The following is a 6173-nucleotide window of genomic DNA, read 5'->3' as shown; positions in this document are numbered from 1 at the left end:
GGTAAGATCAGTCTATAATTAAAAAAAATATATGTCACAAACTCTCTCATTTTTCTGCGTTTCAACCCTTCCGACTACTAGCCCTCCTTGAAACCCCCTGCACCCATGAATGCACACACACACTATGTGCAGTTGAATAATTGGTTTAAATGAATGTTACATGGTAAGAAAAGTGCCTCTCCAAATATTATTAAGAAAGTGAGGAAGATCGACCACCTGCTGCGAAGTCTTTCCAATATTGCCCATTCTGTACAATGAGTTTTAAACTCCACTCAAGTGGTTAAGGCCTCAATTAGAGTTCAGCGGCCAGGCTACTGGTTCACAAATGTGACTAATGTCTTGTCCGCCCTATTACAAGTACTTTATATCCAATGGCACATTTAATAATAGGACGGGATATCTGCCACACATCTATCACATCTGTGACAGAGTAATTAACACATCCAGTGAACTCTAAATCAGGCTCTTAGTCTAAATTGCTACGGGCCTAATTTAGGTTTAGGTGGTTGGGATATGACATCAGAAAGGTGACAGATATTCTGTCCACTGTCTTACAAGTGCATTAGATTTAATATTTATGCTTTTTATATAGCTCAAACTTTACCCGAAGGAATCAGAGCGCTTTACAATAGAATTAGTTACATTACATAAGGACTTCAGAGTACTCAAATAACATAAAATATACGAAACAAATAAACTCTAAACTCACGTAAGAATGGTAGTAAGTACAAATGTCAACTACAGTTACATAAATACAAGATTCAAATTCACCCATGATTACATTTTAAGAAGAGTTGAAGAGATTAGGGTTGGACAAATATATATTACATTTTTACAGAGCATGATCTTGCCATTGCTGGAGTTATTGAAGTGTTAATTCAGGCAGGCCTTTAGGTGCTGCTGCACTCATGGGCTGCATTCCTGGAGGGATCCTAGAGCTGCTGAAGTTCAGATGTCTTTCACACCCGTTGACCTGTTTGCCTCAACCACTCCAAGGCAGCAGCAGAGATGCCCGGGGGCCTGCAGGGCGTCGATGGGGGTACAGAAGTTTGCTTCAGTTTTGCTGAACCCAGCACATGGACTGGGGGTTGAGATGGGGGGAAGGGTAGCGTCAGAGTGGTTTCAGTTGCAGAGATGTCCAAGTTAGAGGGGGCCACCGACACACCAGCTCACGTTTGGCACCGAGTTGGTGTCTCCATGTCAGTCAAAATAGTGTCCCTGGTACCAGTTGGCTGGGCACAGCAGGGCATCGGCATTGGACCTGGGGTCATAAGGCCAAAGATCAGCAGCAGCCTCCCTAAACACCAGATGGTGCTCAGCAGCCTTCTATGCATCAGTTACTGGGCATGGCGGGGCACATCAGCGGACCCGGTAGCACACATCAGACGTGTCCAGGCCTGGCCACAAAGCCCACCACCCTCCCGCTGGAGTGGGCTTCACCGCCAAGATGGTGGTCTCCCACATTTCCCCTCTCCTTTGTTGCTGTATTGTTCTTGCTGTAATGCCCCATTCCATGATCCTGGGCTCCATTGTCTGCCATGGGAGATCTAGCAATAGTCTCACTAGACTCCTGAACACGCGGTGGCTAGATGGACGGGCTCCATTGGGATCCATGCCAGAACGATGATCCAGACACCAGGAGATCCCGAAGGGAGCCCCTTACCAGTCGGCTATCGTGCAGCATGTTCAATGGCATTTGTAATATGGTAGGCAAAATATTGGTCACATTTGTGACAGAGTATCACATTTGCCAAATTCCAAATTAGGTCCAAAGGACTCTGTTATGCGCACATCAATACTGGGAACAAAAGTCTAACAGTCACATCATCCTTTTTGGTGCTTGCATAAGGATTTCATTATTATTTAAAGTCCATAATGTAAAGTGTATTAAATGGCATTCTTTTGCAAAAATTGTATGTCTCAACCTTTTGCATTACGATAATGTGGTCATTTTGGTCCAGTCCCAGCACTTTTATTAAAACTTAAATTTAGAAAACACAACCACTAACTTTTCTTATTACATTACACATTCATGTACAACTGTCTGATGGTCAGAATTGCTGAATTCATCAAGGTCTCGAATGTACATTTGTATGTTTATGGCTACGAGTTGCCTTCATATCCTGACATTTAAACAGGCTCCATTCAGATATGTACTTGCACTCCAACGTTGAGCATTGGTGTGTAATACATTCCTCGTCATAGAAACCCCCGTCTTTTTTTTGCAAAACGTGAATTTACGTTCAGAAAAGACATTGTTTGCAGATAATATTATGTCAGTGTAGCAAATCTGCTCACATGTAGTCGGGTCATAGAATTTTAGCCCAGCTTAATGAACCTGCGACTGAAAAGTTAATCACCTGCATAAACTTTCACATATAAAGAATGGTTGCAACTTTTCATGTGGACCAGTGGTTTCCCCCCCAGAAATCTCCTAATGGGATCGTGCCTGCCACACGTTTGTGAGTTCTCACAACGTTTCAAGGACATTCATTTGGTAGAAATCCCTTGCCCTTGATTAACCATAACATTTCTCAATGAGCAGAGTTAGTCCTACAGGCCATTCTGTCACACTGGAGGAGTTTGTGCAACGCCATGCGTGAGTACAAGTGAATATGTTTACTCAGAAATTACAGTTTGTCCATACTCAAGTGTCACATTCACAGAAATCCTTGTGAGATGGTTTCTAAGTTACCTGAAGCTGCAATACAGGCCTCCACAATGGGGCCAAGATCAAAGAGAGGGGTAAATATTACCGCAGAATATATAGAAACCCCACTCTTGTCATTTACATGGTATCTATCTCCTGATAGGTTTTGCAAATTGTCACATCCACTTTGTCAGTGCTGATATGTTACTTGCCAAGGGTGGCATCTGATCTTTAGCAGGTGGGTGCAACGTTGATGTAAAATATGTTTATAGGTCAGTGGACCTGCTTAGCATTCTTCTCTAAGCAGATAGCACCAAACATGGATTTAACCACATGCGCGCTCGGGGTATTCTAGATCTATGCTGAGATTTTCAAAAACCCATGTTACATGACGAGCTGGGCTCGTCATCAGCGTGCGAGGAGGCTACACGATGACGAGCCCAGCTCGTCATTAGCGTGGAAGGGGTAGAGTGGCCACCACACTCCGGGGCATTATGGGTACAGTTTCCACGTCTGTACACTTCGGTGATGGCGTATTGCATTATCAGTGCTGGTGTCATGTTTTGCTATCATAAAACTAATTAAAATATTAAACCTAAAAGCAGTTATTTGTAGGTATAAATTGGGGGTGGGGTATTGACAAATTTTCACAATTCGCTTTTGCGGAATTATGGACAATTACGAGAAATTACATGTAATGAATTAAATGAAATGATCAACTAGCATTTGGCACTATATATATTGAGTAATGCGTCCTGGTCCATTTTGTGGCAATAAAATGGTGCAAATAACAGCCAACAAAGCCTGCTCTCATTCTGCCATTCGCTTTCTTCCTCCACATTCACGGTAACCAAATTTACCACAAATGGCAAATTTTCCTAACATGTAATTATGCAATGTGGCATAATAGTTCACATTTGGGTATACAAAATGGCATGAAATTTTGCTAATTACGCCAGTGCAACACAAATTCCATCTGGGCCTAGTGAGGTGGTCATCCTTCATGTTTTGGAGTGAACAGCAATCTTCTCTGCTAAAATTGTTTTCTGGTAATTTTTGTGTGGTAATTAATAGAGCAGTGTTAATCACAGTGAAACAAATGTTCATTGCTACTTATGATTCTCACAGGACAGACACCCTTCAGCACTTCATGAAATTTCGCAACACAGGTTTTGTTCTCCCTTCTAATTCAGACTATTTTCCCTCCTCCAGGGTGGTGTGGATCATTTGGCGACCGGAATCGTGGTACAAATTTAACTCATATTCTATCGGTGCATTGAGGGTTATTTGTATAAATTAAATGTTCATGTTTTTGTTGTATTTGACCATATCTGTGGCATGTTTTGAAGTATGTCACAATCTACCCTGCCACTACTGTTCTTCAGCATGAATACAATAACTGAAAAGTTGACTCTACTGCAAAACAACACGCGTGCGTGGATTGAAAACGAACCCCAAAATCTCAATTGTTTAGTGAAAACAGCCCTGTCTGAGATGCATTGGGCCCCTTAAGCCACTGCAACTGCTGTCCCATTGACGTCTATGCCTCTGCCAAAGTCCCTCCCAAACCGAGTACCCATAGCAGACATTACAGTACATTTGCCCTCTGCTCAGTTATTCTTTATTTTGTCTTGCAGGGCGGCCTTGCTCAATTAGTAGGTGGAGTTGCGGTAAGCATTACCTTGCATGAGTGCAGGGGAGGGAGCCTGCAAGAAACAGATTTCCCTATTTGATTGATTCTGACTGATAATGCAATCATGTTTTACAATATTCCACCCCCTCCTCCCAGTATTGCTGTTCTCTAGTTTTCCTGCAGAATAGGCCGGTTGCAGCTCACCAATATACACATCATATTTTAGATGTATGTCACAAACTACCCTGCTGCTACTGTTCTCCATTTTCAGTTTCCTTTGGACCTGCTGCCAGGGGCTGAGCTTTGGGGGGAATGAGGGGGTGTCTTTGTAGTATATTGTTGGGTATAGATGCTTTCAGTCTGGTATGATGAAGTCTCTGTCGAAGTTCACCCTGGATTTTTTTCATGCCCACACTGACAAGCACATACAGACATTCTCTCTCTGTTTCCAGTCTCTGCCTTAAAACTTGGTTAGTTTGAAAACTATTCTGTTTTAATTATGCCCAACACTCCTCTCTCTCCACTGCCTCTTAAGCCCCCTGTCCTGCTTCTCATAATGTATTTAAGAAATTCAGTGTGCTTGTTGGGAAATCTGAAGTCACCCCCAACCTTACTTACCAAGCTATGCCACTGCCTTCTGCACCTTTGATAGGTATGCCACTGCTCAAGTACCTCCAACATATGTTGTCTGCCAGAGAATTAACAATGTGTCTCATTCGCTGCTACCCTGATGTGTATTTGTCCCCCAGGGCGGTGTTGGAAATGCATTAACCGGACTTGTGGTAAGCTTTAGCTCTGATTTATATCGTTGAAGAGTGGAGGGAAACTCCTGCTGGGAACTGTTGGTCTCACATATGTATTGCTTTTGATCAATAAATGAATCATATTTTTTCAGTTTTACACCTTCCTCTCTATTAATACTGTCCTCTATTTGTCATCTAGAAAGGTATTGCGAACATAGGAGGCGGAGCTACAGTAAGGAAAATAATATATATATCTATATCATATAAATTATACATTTTATGACTCACGTCTTTTCATTGTACACAAATTATGAGTAGTGGCTGTCGATAGCATATTTCCATTGAGATAGGGCTGCACCACCTTTGGTTGTTACATGACCTTTTATCCACTAGTTGTAGAAGATGTCACCATCCCTTCTACAAAAAATCAGCTCTATTTGATTGACAACAATGGTGGTTTAAATACAACAGTGTTAGTTTACTAAATGAAAAAGATAAAAATACATTAGTGGAGATTCCTGTGGTTTTAGTTAAAGCCAAAGATTCCCTGTTTCAAGCTCAGGAGTATTGAGACCACTTAATGGCAGATCAATAAGCTACTGCTCAAGTTCATAACTAAAGGTGTGACTAAAGAGTAATAGAATAATAAAGGCAGAAGAGCATGGGATAAGAGGTCAATTTTTCATACTGGTAGGTCAAGATCAGACCTGCTAGTAACTGATGCAAACAGATTTCTAAAACCAGATTCCCGGAAAGGGCAATTTTATTGGTGTACCAGTCTTTAGGAAAAAGTGTTCATAAGGAAGTTGTGTAATGGAACAACACATGCCCAAACAATTCATGCCTTACCATGCGGTCTTAACCATGACCGAGTCTTTACCACACGCTCCTTTACTATGCATGCCTTTACCACACAATTTTGTGATAAATACATGACAGGTAAAGGGAGATGTGTGGTAAAGATCACACTCCTGCCCCTCTGCACTAATCCCTTAAACTGACCCCCTACAGTCTAATCTACCCGCCCCAGCCCTATAAACTACCCTGACCCCTATCCTGATCCTTAAAAACCAACCTCCATTCCTCAAAATACTACTTCGACCCCAGCCCCCACCTCGAGGCCTAAAAACATCCCCATCCCCTAAAA

General features: G+C 42.1%; 1 long non-coding RNA gene across 1 annotated transcript; it reads left to right on the top strand.

The window, feature by feature from the left end:
• The first annotated feature begins 3861 nt into the window (after window positions 1-3861).
• Window positions 3862-5065, top strand: LOC147660965 (uncharacterized). The gene is made up of 3 exons (XR_015306098.1): window positions 3862-3895; window positions 4288-4320; window positions 5033-5065. It is a non-coding gene; the product is annotated as an uncharacterized LOC147660965 (long non-coding RNA).
• Window positions 5066-6173: the final 1108 nt, after the last annotated feature.

The sequence above is a fragment of the Lissotriton vulgaris genome, unplaced genomic scaffold (genome assembly GCF_964263255.1).
Source record: "Lissotriton vulgaris unplaced genomic scaffold, aLisVul1.2 SCAFFOLD_617, whole genome shotgun sequence".
Lineage (NCBI taxonomy): Eukaryota > Metazoa > Chordata > Amphibia > Caudata > Salamandridae > Lissotriton > Lissotriton vulgaris.
The sequence above is the reverse complement of the archived record's forward strand: the minus strand, read 5'-3'. Positions and strand labels throughout refer to the sequence as shown.